Raw genomic sequence first — 24,548 nt, 5'->3', positions numbered from 1 at the left:
GGGTGGAAACTTAAAAAATTATAAGTCAAAATAAGTCTTTCCTCATAACACACATATTTTTAAAAAGTAATTAAAAGGTGTCTAGAACTAAATTTGTTAAATTATTTTTAAATGTTACAGCCATTTTACTTTCTTGTTATAAACCACATTAAATATTTTGGCATCCTGGAGAGACACTTGTTCAAATCTCCTTCCTGAAGAATGGCCTCAGAGAACACAGTCGACTCATTGTTCTGACTGGCAAATCCATTAATGCTTAGGCCATCTTCACCCTGAGCTGCTTTAAGTCAGTGACTGAGTACAGCTGGCATCCCAGGCAAGACCCATTTCTGAGTGATGTTCAGTTCTATTTATTTTCAGTCCTTGCTCAAAAAATATGCCCCTCCCTCATCAGGATTCTGTCAGAACTGTGCTATGCTGTGGTGCAAAATTCTTACTATCCAGTTTTCATCTCTAACTATTCTTCAACATTTGACTGACCTGCACACTGTCCAAACAATTCTCCAGCCTACTTCTTCTTTTTCCTTTATTCATGATGGGTTCTTTCTTTCAATAAATGTCTCATGTTTAATACTATTTGCATAAGTGTATATTTATAAAATTATCATATTATACAGATATCCAGTATAACCATTTAGATTCAATTTAATTAATATCTTCAGAATATTACATCTATATTAGTAAAAGATATTTGCCTGTAGCTTTTACTTTTAAAAGTTTCTAGCACATGTTTTGTGCAATAACATGCGATAAATAGAATGAGCTGCAAAGTTTCTGTTTTTGCTCTTTTTGTTTGTTTATTTATTCAAAAATTTTTGTAAAGAATTGGTTTTATTGCATGGTAGAATGTTGGATAGAGATCACTAGAGAAGGCACCTGGGCATAGGGTTTTCTTTATGAGAAACTTTTAAAGTTCAGGATTATATCACACTAACCTCCATCATAAAGTCTTGTAATTTAGACTGTTTTGGGATTGTAAGTTAGGTCTTGGATTGATTTACTGATTACAATGCATAGAAAAGTAGCATATCTGCCACCCCAATTTGGGAAAACCAACTTATTTGCAATCACATAAATGACCATCATCTTGATGTGTTTGACAATTTTTATGAAGCAATTACACAAATTGATTCAGCAAAGGATGAGGTTATAAAGCAGAGTGCAGTGTTGCACCCCAGTAATCCCAGTGAACCAGGATGCTGAAGCTTGAGCATCTGAAGTTCTAGGCCAGACTCCACAACTTAACTAACCCTCTTCTACTTAAGAGGAACCTTGTCTCAACTGAAAAATAAAATACATACATAGGATGAACTCAGTGGTAAAGCATCCCTTGGCTCAATCCTTAGCACTAAATAAATAAATAATAAAAAGTCTATTTAACTTATGATTTCTATCACCATAAACTAAAATGGGTCATTAATGAGCAATAAAAATAAAAGTTGTCAAGGACAAACTGTGTGAAGATTAAAATGATACAAATGTCTATTTAATTTGAAGCATTGTTTTTGATATGTAAGAGATGTTCAGAATGTTAACATTGAACAATGTCTTGACTTTTTTTTTTTGATATGATAAACCAACATATATGGTTGAAAAACCAGCCACTATCTCAGAGCAAAGCCTGTCCAAGGAAGAGGGTGTGACCCTTGTCCTTGGAAAGACCCACAGAGCACTCCTAGGCACATACCCACCCTGCTGAGTTGTTTATCTACAAATAAGAGGAGAGATCTGTGGAGCCAGGTGTCCCAGACTCAGTCAGGCTAGGTGAGGACCCATAGCAACCCCCTAGCAACCACCAATCAGCATGAGCCAGGGAAAATACCTGGGATGCCAGATGACCCTCCCAGTAGTTTATGGTGGTTGATAACATGTTGGGAAACCATGTAGTTCAGCAAGCACTCCCCTCATGGCTTAAACCAATCAGGTCAAATGAATCTCCCTCTTGTACTAACCAATTACCCTTACCCAACTTGCTCCCACCAGTGAATGTGCTAATCATGTTTTAGAGTTGTTTTATGACTTTCCTGTGGTGTGTGATGATTTGCTAAGAGATGCTCTGATGTATGTGAAGTCCCTGCCTTCCTCAAAGAGTGTATAGAACTGCTGCAAACCCTGGGCTCGGGGGCTTCTCAATGTCACCAGTTGCTGTGTGCATGCAGTGGACCAAGCTAGCTCGCAATAAACACCTCTTTGCTGCTTACATCCATCTTGGTCTCTGGTGGTCTTCTGGGGTTCCCGCATTCGAGCATAGCATGGTGTCTAAATTTCTAATGGCAAATGATGAAACAGTTTGGATTAATTATCCCAGAGTGGTTTTAAGTAGAACTTTGTACAAAATTTTCCAAATCCTCTGACCAGGTTGATATCCTATGAAAGTTATTTTTTCTGTTATGCTCGAATTCAGGACCTCCAAAAGACCACCCGAAACCAAGATCCATGTAAACAGCAAAGAGGTGTTTATTGCGAGATAGCTCAGTCCTCCGCCAGCACACACAGCAACTGGTGACACTGAAAGGCCCGAGCCCAGGGTTTGCAGCAGTTTTATACATTCTTTGGAGAAGGCAAGGACCTCCACATCTCTTAGCATCTCTTAGCAAATCATCACACACCGCCGGAAAATCAAATAACAACTCTTAAACATGATTAGCACATTCACTGGTGGGAACAAGTTGGGTAGGGATGATTGGTTACAAGAGGGGGATTCTTTTGAACTGATGGGTTTAAACCAAGATGGGTGTTCGTGCTGAACTACATGGTTTCCCAACACCATAAACTACTGGGAGGGTCATCTGGGATCCCGGGTATTTCCCTGTCCCTTGCTAATTGGTGGCTGCTAGGGGGTTGCTAAGGGTCCCCACCTAGCCTGAGTCAGGGACACCTGGAGAAGCAGATTTCATTTGTAGATAAACAACTTAGCTGGGTGGGAATGTGCCTAGGAGTGCTCTGTGGGTCTTTCCAAGGACAAAGGTCATGTCCCTTCCTTGGACAGGCTTTGCTCTGAGGTAGAGCCTGGTTTTTCATTTCTAGGTAGACATCCTTAAGGAATATTCTCTTTAAATTCAGAACATCTTTTAATATTAAAAGCATTTTTGTTTTCTCAATTAAAATTAATATTTTATTATATATATTGTGCTATAAAATTAAGTAGAACATGATTTTTGCAAATGCTTTAACAGATGATTAAATTGTAAAATTAATATTTTCTATTGGTACAAAATAGTTTTAAATTATATTTTATAAAGCCTTCCGCCACAACAATTATTTTATGATTGTAAGTATACTTATATTTTATATTATTCTCTATATCAATTTTATCACATTTTTGTGTTCACTGTATAGAATGATCCTTTATGTCAGTATGGCTTTTCTCATAATATTCTTTGTTATCTCAAAGACTTTAGGACCTGTACTTGTACATCTTTCATCCTTAATGCTTGCAGGTTGTGCCATGCCTTATGTTTTAGTTCTCTTTGGTATGCTTTAGTCTCTCAATTTTAGTATTTTTATTTTAATCTTGAATTGGCTATATTAATATTTTTATATTGCTCACCTGTTCTGTGTTTGCTTTCCTTTATTTTACTAAAATCTATTAGATTTAATTAGCTCTTTTTTCTTATTAGGGAAAATTTATACAATATTAAGAATTTGTTATTTTATTAGTTTGATGCAATATTTTACATCTAACACCTGTTTCAGTAATACTATCAGCATTTTTGATTATCTGTATCATTATAGTTAAATTTAAAAGTGTTTTAACTTCCATTTTTATATATTTGATTTGTGACAGCTTTATCACTGTTCAATTTACTACTATTTGGCTATATCCAAAATAACCTCTTTTTTGGATTTATAATTTAATTTTCCTTTGGTCAGAAAACATATTCATAATTGTTTCAGTTTTTTATTATTTACTAAGACATTTAATGGCATTGAATGTAGCTAAGGAAGTAAATATACCATCTGTACTTCAAAAATTTGCATTTTTGATAGTTTCATGTAAAGTTTCATAAATGTCAGCAAAGTTTAATTGAATGGTACTGTGATTTTCTTTTCTATTCTTTAAACTTGTTCTACCTAAGTACTGAGAAAAATTTTAACCAAATCTGTGGATATTTTTTATTCTTTTGTCTGTTTATTTTCTCAGCTTCTGCTTTTTTAATTCTGAAACTGTGTTGATAGGCCTATATTTCTTTATATCAGTAATATCATTTTGCTGAATTCATATGTTGAGTTGATAAAATGTCCTTATTCATTTCTGGTTATATTTTTCCAGATGTCTACAATGCCTAATATTACAATCAACATTCCAGTTTTCCTATGATTAGATTTCTTCTTATGTCTCTCTTTTCATTCATAAGTATGTACCTTATGATAGAACACTGACAATTGTTTATCTTTCACTGGCTTTTAAATTAAAAAGCCTTATATTACTCTAATTATAATACATGTGACTTAACTTTATCTTCTTGCTATTTATTTTAGATCCAAATTTATCTTTATTCTATATTTTTTCTGACTTTTTAAAAACTAATTGAGTCATTATATTTCCTGCATTTGCTTAATTTTTATACTCTGGGTCTTTTTTAAAGAATTGCTCATTTATTTTCTGATATTTACCATTAATTTTTTTTCTACAGTCGTACTATAAGACATAAATTTTAATATTTCATAAACTATGTAAAAAGCTTTCAAAAATAGACTTTTATCTCCTACATCTTATTTTTCATGCCATTGCCCTTTCTTTTATATTGGAAATTCTGGCACATCTATGTGCTGCATAGTATATGTGATTTTTTTGTTTGTTTTTCTTTATATGTCTTGTAATATCTTATTGTTTGCTGGGTAAGGCAGATAACATATTGTTAAATGTCTAGATTTTTTTCTTTCCTATAAGGATTTTTCTTCCTTTTTGTAGGAAGCAACTAAGACAATTATGGGAATGAATATAAAACTCTCCAGATTTATTTTCTTGGTTTTCAAATTCATTAGGGCAAGCTTATAGTAACATTTTTAATTTTCTTGAGCTAGACGTATGCTCCATCTAGCTCAAATGAAGGCCAGCTTCATTTCTCTTCGCTCAGTGTGAGGCTGAACATTATGGTGGGAGAAAGTGGCAGAGGGAAACAGTTTACTTGGTGATCATCAGAAAGCAGAGGGAAAGTCCCCACTTGCCAGGTACAAATATATACATCAAAGCCACTCCCTTATTCCCACCTCCTCCAGCCACACCTTATCACTTCAAACACAATTCACTGATTGGATTAAAACTCTCATAATCCCATCATTTGTCCTTTGAAACTTCTTGCATTGTATCACTTGTGAGCTTTTGTGGGACATTTCACATACAAACATACAAATCATAACAAATATCTTTTTTTTTTTTAATACTGGGGATTGAACTCAGGGGCACTTGACTACTGAGCCACATCTCCAGACATATTTTTGTATTTTATTTAGAGACAGGGTCTCACTGAGTGTCTGGCTTTAAACTGGTGATCCTCTTACCTCAGGCCCCTAAGCTGCTGGGACTACAGGTGTATGTCACCGTGCTAGCCAGGCACCATAACACATACCTGGAAAAGAGGATGATATTTTATGTATTGCTATATGTCAATTTTCTGAAACACAAAATATTTTAATAAACAATTCTTAATTCAGTAAATATGGGAAGTTATTTTTAGATAAGCAGCTATTATTAAGCAGTGAACATTATGTTGTTAGTACTCTTCTCTCTTTTTGTATAACTCAATCTCTTTTTTTTTAAATCCCACTGACTTCACCCTCCTTAATGAAGTAAGAAATGCTTGTACAAAGCAAAATTCTCCTGAATTCATACCATTCTTTCCTGAGAGCAGTCCAAAATCACCTTTCCCTATTTTCTCTTCAAAAATCATCTTTTTTATACATGATATACACAGAATCCTAAGATTTATTGCTAAAAATATTTGCCTCCAATGACTAAGAATTCATGCAAGCACTACACAGTTATAACTTAATGAGAATTCAGCATCATATAGAATATGCCTTTTTGTAGTCATTTCCATTCTGTGCTCGTATTATGTACTAATTCTGGTTACTATGTAGAATAAAATATTTTTTTTTAAATAATGTGAACTTATCTGTAAAAATCATGTTTTTATACAAGTGACAGTAACCCCATCACAACATTTTGTAGGTGAAAATCCAATGTAACAATTTTATATATCTTCAGTATGCATATAGGGAAGTGTTATTTCCTTGAAATAAAAATTGAACAAGACAAATAACACGTTTCCACTTTTTGTTTCACTAGAATATGATTTTTCAAAAACTTTTTTCCAGTGAAAAAAATATTCTATAAAGTGAATAAATTAAAATATATCCCCATGTACACAGCCAACAGCAAAACCTGTAATGGGTAAGAGATCTATGCATCCTAATGAGAGTATATTAGACTGACTTGTTTTTTCTGTATTATTTCACTCAATTGTCAAAGGATATCTTTGTAGCTTACTGAGAAATTTATGGACAGATTAACATTTTCACCCTTTTGAATGAATATCTCTATGAAATGGATTAAGTAAAGAGATTGAGGGAGACTGAAATTATATTGTTGAAATACTTCATAAATCTAATGACAAATCAATCTTATTTTTAGACTCTATGTCTTATGTAGAAAAGAATAATAAAAACACACTGAATTGAACTACTCAATGTTCTCTTAAAATACAAATATAATCTCTATTCATGTTCTCTGGAATCAGGCTTACCAACTTTCCACCAGAGAACCGAGTTGCTATAAGACACTGGCTTATTTGGAAGAATTTATACAACAATAGAACTTCTATTTTCATTATTTCTTCATTTTAGATAATGTTTTAAATGATTTAAAAATTGAATCACAGATTAACTTCTTATTCCATTTTAAAATTGATAAACAAATATATTGGAAATCATTATAATTTATTCTTTTAATTTTATACTTCTCCACAAAGTATTTGGAAATATTATTCAACTAGATCTTTCAATTCATAACTGTTTTAGTTTAGATATGAGGTGTCTTCTAAAAACTGATGTGTGAGAGAGCTGAAGAACATTCAGACATGAAAAGATTAGATTTAGAGTTATAACCTGATTAGTGGATGAATAAACTTGAATAGATTTCCTGGGTACTAGCTGGAGGAGGTAGGTTGCAAAAGGCATACCTGTGGGTATATATTTTGTCTCTGGTGAGCAAAGTCCTTTCAGCCTCCTGGTGGCCATGTTTCTAAGTGGCTTTCCTCCTCTACACCCTTCTTCCAAGGTGTTCTGTTTCACCTAATGTTCAAAACTATGAGGTTAGTGCTCTATAGACTGATACCTCCAAATCCATGAGCCCAATAAACATTTCCTCCTCTAACTTTTCTTATCAGGTCTTTATGTCACAGTGACAAAAAGCTGACTAAAACAGAAATTGTTCCTGAAAAAGGGTTTGTGGCTCTGAATAACCTGACAATGTGATCAAGAAGATTTTGGAAATTTGGCAGAGTTTATGTGAGAAATTTGAGTCATGTAGACCTGCAAGCTGGAAAAACTTGGATTGTTGGAAGTAGAGCTTAATGCATGATTCTGGAAGAATAAAGACCAGAATATCCAAAAAGACTGTAGACAGTAAAAACTGAACTCAGGTGTATCAAAGAAGGAAAACTCCTTTGGAAATTGAACTAGAGACCATTCATGTTAGATTCTGACTGAAAGTGGTCTACATTTTGCCCATATCTTCAGACTTTCTGTAAGGTTTAATTTAAAAGTAATGGACTAGTTAATTTGTCAGAGGGATTTTAAGGTGGCACAGCATTCAGGAGTAGCATGAATGTTGCTAGCAGTGTTAAGCCACATTTGCTATGATAATCAGGAGCAGAAAACAAAACAGACATTTTTGAAAAACTTATTTTGGTCAGGAAATCATAAGTAAAACTGGAACTAAGGAAGTTGTGGTAGTTAAAGAGATTCCAACCACTAAAGGAATGTTAAACATTTTATGCATATAGCTTGAAGACATCTCAGGAATTGGCAAGACCACACCCATCCCAGACTCAAGGTTGTAGTAGCAAAAGTTCCTTTGAGAAGAGACCAGTAGAGCACCCTGCTTGTACAGAAGGACCTAGGAATTTGTTTCACCAAATGCATCTGCCCAGGCATCCAAAGACTGGTGCAGCCATGGCTACTGCTTAAGATGGTGGCAGACCTTGGTATCAACAACATGGTGCTGCTTCTGCAGAAATGCAATATTTAAAAGGAAGGCTTGTGAGGCCAGACAAAATATTGAAGAGTCAGAGTCTCTGCAGGATGCCTTTGAGAGGGTGATGTATGAAGGAAGCAGTGATAAAAAAGTCAAAGCTGCATTGGAGACCCCTTATATTAAGAGATGCCAGTAATGTGGGATGTTTACAGAGGAAAGATTCAGCGATCAAGAAGTAAAGGGGGGAAAAAAAGCCAAGAGAGAGGCCCTGTGGGCTATAGCCAGCAAGGCCATGGAGTGTACTTACATAAGACTTTGGGAAAGAACATGAGAATGACATGTGATTCAGATGTTGGACATGGAGCTTCAGGATTTGTTTTCCCAGTTGGATTTCCTTATTGCTTTGGTCCCATTCCTCCTTTCCATGCTCCTTTTTCTTTCTGTTTACTCTGCACCAACATATATTGGATGCATATGATTTGTTTTTGATCTTTATAGAAAAAAGATCCATTCTGTGCTCATATTATGTACAATTTCCCTTGAGTTTCAGATTAGCTCTAGTCTGCCCTACATGAACATCAGAAACTTGTGGTGACATTTATTTTAATTGAATAGAATTATTCATTCAAAAGATTTTTATGTAGTGTTTATTAGCAAGAAAGTGTTTATGCACTATACAAATGGAATGAATTGTCCCTAACACTACCCTCATTGGGCACATAAATTATACCTAGTGAAATTTTTAGCTTGAGGTAATTTAAGTAAATAAAAAAAATTGTTCAGGGTAATTCAGACTTTGTATTTTAAAGAGAATTGTCCATCAAAGACATATTATCATAAAACATAAAAGCATTCAGGAAGCTTCTAATAGTACATATCAATGAACTCATAGCATGATATGCATAGATGATATCTCATTTGCAGAATCTCAAAAAAGATCAGAATTCAATTTACAATAATAATAGGATTTCAGTAAGAAGTCAAAAGTGTTTATGGACCACAAAGCATTGTGTGCCCATTGCTAACTTAAGCATGAGTTACTTGAAGCAAAGAGATAAAAACTATCTTGTATGTTTTTCTAAAAAAAAATTAACAAATTTACATTGTTATTTCTGTAGATTAACTGCCATTTTTGCAATATATGTATATAATGCTAAACATTGTGTTATTTTATGTTCAATTAAAACTCTGAGGAGGATTTCAATTGGGCAATACAATAGGATTGTTTTTTTAGATTTTGGAGAAATCACTCTGCTTCACAAGAAGTGATGGGAGAAAAAAAAGACTATACATAGAGAAATCTACTGAGAAGTCAGTCCATTGATGATCATGATTTGGTTCATGTTAACAGTGGGGAGGGAGGGCATGGTTGTTAAAGAAATGGAAAGTAAAAACATATTTTATAATCAATCAAAATGCCAAGAATTGCTATAATATTCTTAACATTCCTTTTGTTTATTCTTCCTGAAGTACTTTTCTGATAACTAAAGATTCCATACACTAATAATAAAGATTATATATATATATATATATATATATATATATATATATATATATATATATAGAGAGAGAGAGAGAGAGAGAGAGAGAGCTTCATTTCATATACCTGAACTGATGCTAAGAGTAAAATGAATTTAAATATTTATTCATTCCAGTGTCTAATTGTTTTCAATTATCCAATACTATTTTTATTTTGATAGTACCCTATCCCATTTATACATGTTCTTAGCCTTTGACTCAGTTAGGTCACTATTTCATCTCTTAAGTACTGTTTTTGATGGGAGATTGATGTTGAACATTGTAAGTAATTTTGTATGAGAGGCAAATATTACATAGCACATAAAACCTTGAAATTATTTGAGTTTAAGTGCTTCATTCCTTAAGATTAATGTAAGTGGTAGGTTGGATCTTTCAAAAGGAAAGTTTTCTGTGTAATGAAAGAGTTGAGTTGGTATTTTCTCCAAATCATTTTCTGATTTCAGAAGAAATAAATTCTTGTTTTTGGTGGAGAGATTGTACCGGGAATTGAACTTAGGTACACTCAAACACTGAGCTATATCCCCACCCTATTTTGTATTTTATCTAGAGACAGGTTCTCACTGAGTTGTTTAGCGCTTTGCAGTTGCTGAGGCTGGCTTTGAACTCATGATTCTCCTGCCTCAGCCTTCTGAGCAATTGGGATTACAGGTATGTGACATTGCTCCTGGCAGACACAAAATTTTTAAATATGGCTTTCAAAACATCATAAGAAATACTGAGTGGTGTGTATTGAGGGTTAAAAATAATTGTCCTTATTAGAACACTTGATTTCTTTATTTAATTTGGTAACAGCAGTGAATTCTTATGACTTGGGTCATAATAGTATAATTTGCTTACTTTTCTTCTCATTGTATTTCCTTAAATAAAAATCACTATACTAGTCTAGAATTATTTTCTCATTGGAATGTTTAACTCACTGGACATACTGTTTCAATAATTATTGTAGTGTTATTTCTTTAAAAAAAAGAATGGTTAAGATTAAAGTACTTTGATTTCTAAATAATTAAGTTGAAATATTTTCCTGCCCTAGTGGCAGAAATAAAATCCCCCCCAAATATTTTTTAATCCCTTCCTGAATAGCTTTTATAAATATTTTACATGGCACATGAAAACATGCTACATGAGAAAAAAAACTGAGGGTAGTCTTGAAACATCTAAGCAGCTTCTTTGCCATCATTTTCATCCTCTGATTCAAAATATATATTAAAATATGCTATTCTATATTCTTTTAATTGTATCCCTTCTTCTTTTCTTTGTAAATATTTTATTTAAAAACTATAGTGCGCAATTAGGTTTGTCCTTCCAAATTTTCAAATGTTGTAAAAATTGTTCTTTTTTAACATGATAGTTTTCTGTTAAAATTTTAAATCTCTAGCAAAAGAAACCAAAAATAAACACAAAAATATGTCCATATGTCACATGAGCTAGAACTTATAATTTAGCTCAGTAACAGTCTTGTTATTACTCAATTATGAACAGTATACAAGTTAAGGTAAGAGTCTAACATCCAAAGTTAGGGAAATGTGAGGGAATATTGTATTAATCAGAGAAAATAGTAACAACTGTCTTGTGCCATGCCTTTATTCCTTTTTTGTTTTGTAGAAATGATGACAGTTGTTTTATTAGATGAAAGCCCTATAGGACACTTGGGACATACCATAGATTCACCACTGCACTTATCTCATGAGCTGCATTGCTTTGATTTCTTCTTCTATTCACTCATAAATTACTTTGTCTATGCATTACATCATTAGTAGATATTTCTTAAGTACTTATTCTGGGTCTGGCATGGTGTTGGTTTCAAAGAGAACTTTTAAAGTAGATGATGCTACAGGTCTCCATATTTGAAGAAATCTGTTGCAGTACAGTTTTTACTTAAGTTGAATTCATGTTATGGTGCAGTGGTTCTCAAACTTTCATGTCACAAGGAAATAAACAGCTTTTGTTTGGGTATATGTATCAATATTTGTTAGAAATTAAACCTAATTTAAAAAAAATAATTTTTAACCAGTAATAACAAACTCATTATATATTAACATAAATAATATATGATAATAAAACTACATTGTACACTATAAGAAAGCTCAGAGTTATTTTTTAATACACTTCATGTAGTTCTATCAAATGTCTTAGTGGAAGCCAGCTGCATTCTCATGTTTACTTCTATATTCAGTCTCTATTGATGTTGTGGTTTGGCTAGAATTAATGAAGAGAATCTGATATCATCCAGATACGCAGTTAGAAAAGGGGGTTGTTCTGCAGTTCTAAGACAAATCTACCCACCGAGTGCCGCAGTCTCTGGCTGGGCACAAATCACGAGCCACCACACAGCTTGTAGATTCAAACAGCAATTCTTTATTCCTGAACTCACACCGGCTGTCTACAAACACGTTCTGGGGGAATCCACGTTCTCTGCCCAAATCCACACTCTGCCCAAATCCACTCCTCCTGGCCTTCTGTCTCCCAAATATATTGTCTGACCCTAAGAACTCAAGAGGAACTCAGCAGCAGGATACGCCCTATTCTAAAGGGGGAACACCCTAATCTCCTATTATGCTAAACCAGAGACACCCTAAACAGGGATCCGCCCTGGTCCTTGAGCAAGGTTACCTTTCAGAAGTCCTTCCACTAAACAGCATGGGAGTAAGCTGGCAAGGAAATTGTCATACCTACTTGGCTGATGGCTCCCAGCAACCGAGGATTGTACTTTGAGAAGCATTACTAAAATAGGATAACCATGGAAGCAAAAGTCAGGCATATATCTGTAGATTTACATTCTAACACTTAATGGATTTTGTTATAATAGAGTATGTTTCATTTTTGATGGAAAATTTCTAGTTGAGAAATCTAAGATGTAAGAAAATTAGTGATCAATGGAGAAAATCATTTAAGTTGTGCCATTTAAATATAAAACAGAGGATTTGCTAACAATAGGACAACAAAGAAATGTTCAACTTTCACAGCATGAGTACAAAAAGGGGAAGCATAGGTGTGAATTCAGGTAAAGTTATCAAATTTGATAGTTTGAAATGGAAGGAGAAACTGATTTCACAAGGTACTTGAGAGAAGATCAATAAATATGTCCTTGAAATGTCTAAAAAGTCAATAATTAACACATTGAGGGCTGGAGATTTGGCTCAAGCAGTAACGCGCTCGCCTGGCATGCGTGAGGCCCGGGTTCGATTCTCATCACCACATACAAACAAAGATGTTGTGTCCGCCAAGAACTAAAAAATAAATATTAAAAAACAAACAAACAAAAAAAATAATTAACACATTGAAAGTCACATATGATCTATGTAACTTTCTGCTGTCCCTCCCTTGCTTTTTCTCTTCTTGCTCTGGTTCTAGTTTTTGTTCTATTGTTCTTGTTTTCTCTCCTCCATCTCCTCCTAGTTCTTTTTCTCCTTTAAACCCTTTAAAAATGTTAAGACCATTTTCACTCAAATGTTGTGTATAATTAGAGTTCAGGCTGAGCCTGGACCATAGAATGAAGATTGTTAATGCTGACTCTAGAGTACTAAGCTTTCTTATAAATAGCATGCAAAAAGGCTTAAAGAGAACTAGATGAAGAGAAGATGAAGGGACAGTTGTGTGATGTCCAGCAGGAGCCAGGTTGTCCCTTTGCCTCCACCATTGATAAAACGAGAGGCCCCACTATTAGAAAGCAGTTATAAACTCCAAGTGACTATAACACCAACCATCTTCTTTCTAGGACTATATTATTTAGATATTTTTCCTGAAATAATCACCATGATATTTAAATAAAAAATTGCAAAGCTTGACAAGAAACCTACATGCTGAAAACATGATTAAAATGTGTGGTCCAATATTCAAAAAAGAAATGAAAAATAACTAAGTTATGGACACATGGAAATCAAAATATTTCTTTTTTTTAATTGATTTTATTTTTAAAATACATGACAGCAGAATGCATTACAATTCTTATTATACATATAGAGCACAATTTTTCTTATCTTTGTATATAAAGTATGTTCACACCAATTCATGTCTTTATACACGTACTATTTTTTCGCATTACAATTCTTATTACACATATATACCACAATTTTTTATATCTCTGTTTGTATATAAAGTATGTTGACACCCAATTTGAGTCTTCATACGTGTACTTTGGATAATGATGCCCATCACATTCCAGAATTCTTGCTAATCCCCTGCCCCCACTTCCTATCTAGAATTCATCTAATCCTCCCATGCTCCCCCTCCCTACACCACTATGAGTCAGCCTCCTTATATTAGAGAAAACATTCAGCATGTATTTTTTGGGATTGGCTAACTTCACTTAGCATTATCTTCTCCAACACCATCCATTTACCTGCAAATGCCATTATTTTATTCTCTTTTAATGCTGAGTAAAATTCCATTATATATATATATATATATATATATATATATATATATATATATATATATATATATATCACATTTTTTTAATCCATTAATCCACAGGAGGGCATTTAAGTTGGCTCCACAGTTTAGCTATTGTGAATTGTGCTGCTATAAACATCAATGTGGCTGTGTCCCTGTAGTATGCTGTTTTTAAGTCCTTTGGGTATAGTCCAAGGAGAGGGATAGCTGGGTCAAATGGTGGTTCCATTCCCGGATTTCCAAGGAATCTCCATATTGCTTTCAAAATGTTTCTAATAAAAATAAAATATGCACATATTAGAAGTTGTCAACTGCATTCAGTTTATAAGTATAATCTAATGTAAAATTATGAAATAGAATACATATTCTTTCTTTAAAACACAAGTTTTTATTCAGCATTAATATATGTATGGGGTGATATTCAGATGAAGCATTAAATTGAAGTTTCATCTGCCTGAATTTAGAAGTTATTAGTAATGTTAAAATGTCTTATTTTTCTGGCTCAGAAAAAGCAGATGTATATAACTGTGTCCTGGCTAACATTCTTTCTTTCCTGAAGTAAAATTATGGATGATTTGTCACAAATAGAAATGTTCACTGCAGAAAGCAAAATGTTACTGAGTTCACAAAGGCATTCACAACTGCCTATCAGAATCATAAAATATCACTCTAGAAAATGCATTTTAATGTAGCATAAAATAATGCAATTTAATCTCTAAGCAGGTGTGACACTGATGGGAAACAAACATAGTTACTCCTCTATCACATTCAGTCAACAATCTCTATGATATTTACTTTATTGTGAAATTGTTATTTTATCACGCACACTGACTCATTCATTTGTAAGGTTTGCCTTTTCATTTTCTATGAAAAGTACATTATATTCTCAATTAAGAAAAAAAATTGTCCAATGTACAAGACTTTCCCACATATTAAAATGTTGAAATGATAAATAAGATAAATGATATATACCAGATCTTTAAAGGTGACCAAAAGAGGATCTTTCTCTAAGCAAGATTAAAAACAGAACTCATAATGTATGTATCTGATATATAAACTGTATGTTATCTGACAGCATACAGTTATCTGATAGCATATAAATATATAAGATTTTGTAACTGATAAATTACTCTCTTTAATATTGATCCTGTTTTTATTTTTAGTATATTTTTGTCCAAACAAATGCTAAAATACACTTAACAATTTATTTTTCCATGTACTTTCTATGTCAATTTGAGTTTAAAGATGACCTATGTCATATCTATCACAGAAATGACAGAATGCATTTTTTCTATTAACTATTTTTTATGATATTAAGAATATTTATATTTGTCAGTAATTAATAACTTCAGGTATGCTATATAATAAAATTTAATGCAAGATTACTAAACTGCCAATAGATAGTTCAATAAATATTCTGAGATATTTTAAAAATATATTTATAATTGTGTCTAAATAAGTACCTAGATATTAATAACAATACTTAAAAATTATATATGCATTTATATTAATGCACAAACTCATGTGAATATGAAAGATTGATACAGAATACACAGAATTCTAAAAATTTTTGGATTTACCAAATATGGGTAAAAACCCCCATAAAAATCAAAATACCAACATGAGAATTTTAAAAGTTTAAAATACAACATTAACATAATGTTTTAAAATATGAAATATAAATATGCAATATTACTCTTAATTAACAATTTATAATAACAAAAGTTAATTATTTTTAATACTACTTTTCTTTATTATTCTGTACTTTTTACATATTTGTCATGATATAAATCTGTGATTATTGTCCAATGTTTCTGAAGATCTTATGAATAGATGCACTAACTTTTTTTCTGAATTACCTTACAAAGTCATTTGCAGAACAGTAAGCCTTGGAAAGCAGTTTCCGACTCTCTTTGGAGAAAAGGACTTGTGCATTTCCTGCCCAGTATCATAACACTTACATGTCTATACCTGGAGCAAAGGGCAGGCATGTTTACTACCCATTAATAAAGGATTCAATGACCTCAACTCTTGTTTTCTCATAATAAATGCAATCCCGTATGTATGCTGGTATTTATGTTATTCTATCTGGAACTCTAATGGGGCTATGAGGCAAGGGAAGCTAATGGCTGTGCTCATTCTCTTTCTGTGCCATGAGTCATAATAGCCTTTGTCTCTGACCCTAAACTCTGGTGTCCCTTGCCAGCTTCCAGGAGACTTTATGAAACTAAGTAGTTAGCTTGAAAATGGATAAAAATCCTCACAGCATTCTTTTTGTCAATGAGGATTGGATACTGAAGGATGCACGCCTTTCAAGAAGAGAAAGACATTGTCCTCAGGAATCTAAGCAGCTGCTAATGCAAGAGTTAAGTTAACATAGGGAGGCTAAGTAGTGACACCTGTGACTGTGACTGGTATGTATTGTTCAAATGGCAGTTTATTTTGTTGTTGTTGCTGTTTGATTTTTTGTTTGTTTGTTTTAACTCCTCTTTAAGTATAGAAAAACACTTAATATTGATGACTCCAGGTAACATCTTGGAGGCTCATACAGGACCCATGGAGTGGTGGGTAATATAGACAAGAGAGCTCTGCTTTTCCTTCTCCAAGTCTTTTTCCATGAACAAATGAAAACTTCAGTGGGTTCTTTGTCTCAAGAATTCAGAGAATGAGATCCATGATGGTATAGTGTTAGATTTATTTAAAGAAGAGAATGGCTCCAACAGAAAGGGAGAGGGTCCCAAGAGAGAGAGAATACTACTGACAGGTCTTTGGGGATTTTTTTTTAAGAGAGAGGGAGAGAGGGAGAGAGTTTTTTTTAATATTTATTTTTCAGTTCTCAGTGGACACAACAACTTCTTTGTTTGTATGTGGTGCTGAGGATCGAACCCAGGCCGCACGCATGCCAGGCAAGCCCGCTACCACTTGAGCCACATCCCCAGCCCGTCTTTGGGGATTTTTAAAGGCATATCTGATAACCTACAATTGGTGATTGATGGGGACTGTGTTAATGAGTGCATAAATTTAATACCTTAATTACATAATTAACAGGACTGGTCCAACCTTGTGTTTTGGCACTTCTGTTGAGAAAATAAAGCACATTGGGTGGGGGTAGATTTTATGGTCAGCCATTGCTGGTGTATGGGTAGGGGTAACCAGGAATGACTGTTGTGATTGCAGCTGTCAGGAGCACCTACAGATTGTTACTCATGGCCCTGCTGTCTTCAGGATGGTATTGACTCCTTCCCCTTTTCTCTGCTCTGAGACTCTTATCCTAACTGCCTACTTGTCATCTACCCTCCTGCCTCAGAATCAAACACTGAGTTACCTTCATGCTGTGCCTCCACATATTAAGTCCACTCTCATTGTGTTAGCTCTGGGCAATATGTTCTTTTAGCAAACTTTAAAAAAAATGATTCTTGGTACCTTTGATATCTGTGATTCTGTCATTTGGGAAACTATAGTTTGGAAAATTAACATGCTATTCTTAGGAGGTACAAACTGTGGAAAGAGATCATTTCTACTTAGTATACTCTCTGCATCTCTCATAGCCCCTGTAAAGGTAGTTTTAAGAGCCCAACTGCAACCATGTTGCTGAAGGATATATGGTTGAGACTCTGGCTGTCATAGACTAGAATATATAAAATTACCAGACAGGGAAGAACTTCCATCCAAGTAAAAGATCTGGGATTCTGAGGCAGAAGTTAGTACAGTGTGTCAGATTTCGTCTCCTGATGAAGTTGGCCTAAAATCTTGTAGTGAAAGAGACACATTTCACAGAAATTATCTTCTTCCATTGTTTGTAGTTTGGTTGTTGTTGTTTTTAATATTTTTTAGTTGTAGATGGACAAAATGCCCTTATTTTTATTTTTTAATTTATTTTAATTAGTTATAAATTACTTTGATATAACATACATTGATGGAATATAATTTTTCATTTTTCTGAGTGTGCATGTTACAGGATAATATTGGTCATGTAGATCTCTCTCTCTCTATATATATATATACATTTATACAGTAATAATGTCTGTTTCATTCTACTATCTTTCCTATCCCCCCCCCTCCCCGTTCCTCCCATCAGTTCCCTCTACCTAATCTAAGGTAACACTATTCTTCCCTAGTGCCCCATGCCTTATTGTGAATTAGCATCTACATATTAGAGAAAATATTTGGCTTTTGCTTTTTGAGATTGGTTATTTCCCTTAGCATGACATTCTCCAACTCCAACCATTTAGTGGCAAATTCCATAATTTTACTCATCTTTAAAGCTGAGTAATATCCCATTGAGTATATATATACCACATTTTCTTTATCCATTTATCTATTGAGTGAACCTAGATTGGTTCCATAGTTATTGTGTATTGAGCTTCTATAAACATTGATGTGGCTGTGTCACTATAGAATGCTTATTTTAAATCCTTTGAGTATAAATCAAGGAGTGGGAGAGCTGGGTCACATGGTGGTTCCATTCTCAATTTTCTAAGGAATATCCATATTGCTTTCTATACTGGTTGTACCAATTTGCAGTCCCATGAGCAATGTATGAGTGTACATTTTTCAACACATCCTTGCTAACATTAATTGTTGCATGTATTCTTGATGATTGCCATTCTGACAGGAGTGATATGAAATCTTAGATTAGTTTTGATTTGCATTTCTCTAGTTGCTAGAGATGTTGAACACTTTTTTATGTATTTGTTGATAAATTACATTTCTTCTTCTGTGAAGTGTCTGTTCAGTTCCTTAGCCCATTTGTTGATGGGGTTATTTTTTTTTTTTTTGCTTTTAAGTTTTATATATCCTAGAGATTAATGCTTCATTAGAGGTGCTTGTGGTAAAGATTTTCTCCCAATCTGTAGGCCCTCTCCTCACTTTATTATTCTTTTGCAGAGAAGAAGCTTCTTAATTTAAATCAATCCCATTTATTAATTCTTGATTTTACTTCTCACAGTTTAGGAGTCAGATCCTAGGCCAATTTGGTGAAGGCTTGGGCCTATTTTTTCTCTTATTAGGCTCAAGGTCTCTGTTCTAGTGCCTAAGTCTTTGACCCACTTTGAGTTGATTTTTGTGCAGGGTGAGAGATAGAGGTTTAATTTCATTTTGCTACTTATGGATTTCCATTTTTACTAGCACCATTTGTTGCTGTCTTTTCTCCAGAATGCCTTTATTTTATTTCTTTATTTTTATGTGGTGCTAAGGATCAAACCCAGTGCCTCACACATGCTAAGCAAGCGCTCTGCCACTGAGCTACAAGTCCCAGCACCATTGTTTTAGTTTGACTACCGCAACCTTTTACCCCCATTCAGGACCATACCTGGGGTCTTTCCACTGCAGAATCTTTTCCAGTTTGCAATGTTCTTTTACCTATCTGATAAACTGACCATAGTCACACTATTGAGACCCTTGAAACTTGCCTGGGTTCTGATTTTCACACTCAAAGAACATTTGAAGTCTTACTATGGTATGCCTTTTATCATGAAAGCCATTAAACAAAGGGCTAATAATGAAAGATGAAGGAGCATAGGCAGTAGGTATTGTTCAGCTTTCAAAAGATTAAAAAAATGAACTCAAAATATTTTTTGACTCTTGTCCTCACTACTTTTTACACACACCTCGTGATGTTTGGTCATGGGACATATCAGAAGGTATTTCCTCTCTTTTGTTAAATGGTAGGTGTATTATTGCCCCTTTTCACTATTCCTAAATGTTTAACTTCTGAATCTGTAGAGCAAGATGGCATTTGCTAAGTACCCCAGATATTATGCAGGGAATCTGAAACACTACACTTAGGAGTGCAAAAAAAGACAACCCTAGTTGAGTCTGAATCCCACATTCAGATCATCTGAGCATAGTCATGTCCTCAACAAAATATTAGTAAATATGATCTAAGAATATATAAGCATAACTTATTATGCTATTTTATTCATAAGACATGTTTAAACATAAATTAGTGTAATAAACAACTACAACAAAGATAAATCATGCAGTCATTTTAATACATGTAAAAATTATTTGATAAAATTAAAACTCAAATGTAGAAAAGCCAGTTATTCAAAAATAGGTTACAAGAACATTTTCATAATCTGAGGGTATCTTTAAAATTCTAGAATAAACATAGTACAGAAACTGAAATAGTAAAACAAATTGGACATAGAGGTCACCATTTCTGGTCAGTGATATGCAAGAGCCCCTAGCAAGGTAATCCTCAAAGGAAAAAACACAGGAAGATTCACATTTCAAAGAAAGAAATAAAACTCAAGTGTTTTTGATCATTTAATTTAGTATATAGAAAAATCTAAAGTCTTTATAGAAATACTAATAAGTTGTTCAAGTTAATTTAGAATGGTCATGGAATTCAAGAACAATTTTAAATATTAAAATTATTTCTTTAACCCAGCAACAGAAAATGAGAAATAAAACACATGCCATAAGATCAAATTTATCAAATATATATAGATGACTCTAAATAAATATGTATATATACTTCTATATATCATATGAATAAGATCTGTACAAGAAAAAAAAAACATTTTTTCTTCAAAATATATTTTAATTGGTGAATTAAAGTGCATATATTTATCATATACAAAAGGTCTTAAAATACATACACATTGTAAAATGATCAAAATGAGCTAATTAACAAATGTTTTTATTTTATGTGGTGAGAACTCCTAAAATCTATGCTTAGTAATTTTCAAAATAAATTGTCATTAATTATAATTACCATGCTGTACAAAAAAAAAAACCTCCTGAACCTTTTCCTTCTATAAAACTGAAATTTTCTTTCCTTTGACCATTGTTTTTCCACCATTCACAATCACCATCCTATACTCTCTATTTCTGTAAATTCATTTTATTATTTCCACATACAAGTGAGATAATAAGGTATTTGTCCTTTAGTGACTGGTTTTCTATCTCAATGATGAAGTGCCCCTTGGAATGGGATTGCTGGATCATACTGTAGTTCTGTGCTTAATATTTTCAGAAACCTCCAACAATTTTCCATAATATCTATACTAATCTTTATATTTTTATCCATAGCACATAGCCTTTCCTTTTCTCTATATACTTTCCAATATTTATTTTTCATCATTTAGATGATGGGAAATGTTATGTCATTGTCATTATAACTTACATTTCCTAGATATTGAGCATTTATTCAGATACCTGTTGCCCATTTGGATTTCATATTCTGAGATATGTCTGTTGTAATTCTTTATTTTTTTGTCAGGCCATTTGTTACTTTTCTGTTGAACTATATATATGGATGTCAATCCTTATCAAATATGTATTTTGCAAATATTTTTTCCACTCTTTTATTGTTTCTTTACTATGATGATTATCTCTTTGGCTCTGTAGAGGTATTATTTTACGCCTGAATAGTTATTTGAATTGATTTCTCTGTGGTGTGCAAGTGCTGGAGAGTCATATAGCACCAACTTCCTGATGCCCTTATAATACCTGGATGAAAGAAATTAAGCAAGAGCTAAAGAAATGGAGGTAGGAAATTAAATCAATTATAAAACAATGTATCTTTTCTACAATTGATCTATAGTTTAATGTCATTTCATTTCCACAATTCATCTATAGCTTAATGTCATTTCAATCACGTGTAAGTAAGGCAATCTTGGAATAACAAACATAAGCTGGAATACTCTCCTATTATAGGTCAACACCTACTGTAGGACTGCAATATTTAAGAAAATATAATTATACACAATAGTTAACAGAGCAATAGAAGAAAACTGGGCTTTCCTAATGATAATCCCCATGCTACAAAGGTGGAGTCAGAATGTGTAGTTTGTAGTCTGAATTTGACCTCCTGCATAAATTGGCAAATAAAGATCTCTTTGCCTATGGATGATTTATAGCTACTTTCTGGCTTCAACATATTTTCCTTCTGGCCTCAACAGAAAAAGTTCGCACCTCCCTCTTGTGTACAATATAGATCCATTGGAGAAAGAAAGGTCTAATCAGTAAACACTCTGAGCATTTGTATACCTAAATGAAAATAGATGACATTCATCTCATCTAAAAATTCAGTTTTACAGGCATTGTAGTACTAAACATGTAAAAACAAACAATAAAATTCTATTGAGTAACTTGGGAGAATAACTTCATGAACATGGGAGAGGCAACAATTTTAAACAGCACAGAATTATTAACCATAATTATTAACCATAAATTATTAACCATAAATTATTAACCATATCTATCTACATGTGATTACAGAAGGAGGTTTATTAGGTGGTTTATACAATCAGTGGCTGGATAGTCCCCCAATGGCCCTCTGCACACTGAAGAACTAGGAGAAGCAGCAGCTGTTCAATTCAAGAAGCAGGAAGCCTCAAAACAAAGGCAACCAAAGATTGAGTCCCCCTCTCAGGATAAAGGCCTGGAAGCTCCCAGAAGAGTCACTTGTGTGAATCTGTATTCAAAGGCTGAAAAATGTGGAGTCTGAAGTCCCCAGATGAGGGTAACACATAAAATGTACCTGATCAGGAACTGAACTTGCATGCACTTGGGTGCTTCCTCCTTCCTCCTCTTTCTGCTGCATCTGGTCTTCCAGACTATTTTATGGTGGATCTCAAATGCAGGGTTAGTATTCTGCTCAATTCACTGACCATAGGCCAGTGGAAAATGCCCTCATAAACACACCTTAGAATGTGTTTTGCTAATTTTCTAAGTGTCTCTCAATCCAGTGAAGACTAACAATTACAGTATTTATATCCAGTCATCCAGAAATTTTATCTTAGATAATTCTCCAAAGATACACACACACACATACACACACACATATACACACACATACATGTCATATATATACATATCAACATATCATATATTATAAATTTTTAATATGTTATAAGATTTATATATATTTATGTCATAGAGATATGCATACAAATATTCATAGTATAATTACTTATAATTGTAAAAATTGAAACTAAAATTTTTTTCAAGCAGAGGATGGATAAAATAAAATAAAAATTCTATGTAACAATAAAAAAGAATTTATTATGGCTACATGCAACATGAGCGATTCACAAATACATAGTAAAATGAAAGAAATAAAACATTAAACAATGCACATTGTTATTTCAAATATATGTATTTAAAAGGTAGTAAACAGATGTATAACATTAGAATGTAGGCACAGTGGTTAGTCTTAGATTGGGAAAAAAATATAAATTTGGAAAGAGAATGAAGATGGGGTTCTGAGTGTCCAATAATCTAATTTTTATGTGGATAATGATTATAGAGGTATTCTAATTTTGTGATTATTGACCCATCTGCCTCTACTCTTTTTAATCTGTCTTGAAATAAAAAATATAAATAGTAAAAGCAAAAACTATCAAAAATTTCAAGTTCCTGAATTACATTTAGGTCTCACCATAAAGGTCTTAATGCACATTCCTAGCATACATTTTCTGAATAACATGGTCAGGTTAAAAGTGTACAAAGAAGCATGCTGTCCATGTATACATGGAATGCACTTGATGTGGTGGCTCAGAAGCAGGCTATCTTCAAAGAAGAAAATTAGAAAATATATAAAATTCTCCATGTTTAATCAAAAATTGTGAAGAATCTGTTGATCTCTACAACATTCCTCAACATAAAGTGAAGTGCTGAATAAGCAATACTAATGTTAATACTGGCTTATGTTCATACTAGCCCTACTACTAATATTAATTGAATATTTAATATGTGATAGGCTTTTTTTAACAGAATAAATTACAAATGCAATGTTCCTGAGTCTTATGAAGTAGTTATTGTTCCATTTCACACTTGCATAATTTGAGTCTCAATAGGAGTAAATAGTCACTTTTTAATTTTTTCTGTATTAGAGATGGAAGCTAAGGATGTTTGTTATATTACTGAAACACATCCCCAGCACACTTTTTTTTTTATTTTGAGACAGGGTCTTCCTAAGTTTCTTAGGGCCTTGCTAAGTTGCTGAGGCTGGCTTTGAATATTCAATCTTCCCACCTCAACCTCCTGAGCAGCTGAGATTACAAGGGTGCACCACAGCACCAGTAAAAAGTCATAGTTTTAGATAATTGTAATGAAACAAAAAAGAATCAGGAGTTACATTATTACGGCAATATTTCTGAAAGTCCTTAAAAAATTATGTTGCTTTATGAACAATACAGCATAGCATATGAAATAACAGAAAAGTATCTATTTAAGCCAAAATGTAGACTTTTTGACTAATTTCATAATACTTAGTTTAAAATTATAAAATTGAGGTCTAAATTATATCTATTAATTTCTTAACTCATTCATTATACATACATTAAAGTAAAATTTCAAATGATATACATAAGTAAATTCATGTAACAAATTATAAAAAGCTAGCTGAAAACAAATTTTTAAAAAGTTTTTACGATAAAAAAACAAGTATAATCAATAAAACACA

The sequence above is a fragment of the Callospermophilus lateralis genome, unplaced genomic scaffold (genome assembly GCF_048772815.1).
Source record: "Callospermophilus lateralis isolate mCalLat2 unplaced genomic scaffold, mCalLat2.hap1 Scaffold_390, whole genome shotgun sequence".
NCBI classification, from domain to species: domain Eukaryota; kingdom Metazoa; phylum Chordata; class Mammalia; order Rodentia; family Sciuridae; genus Callospermophilus; species Callospermophilus lateralis.
This window is presented reverse-complemented; position numbering follows the sequence as displayed.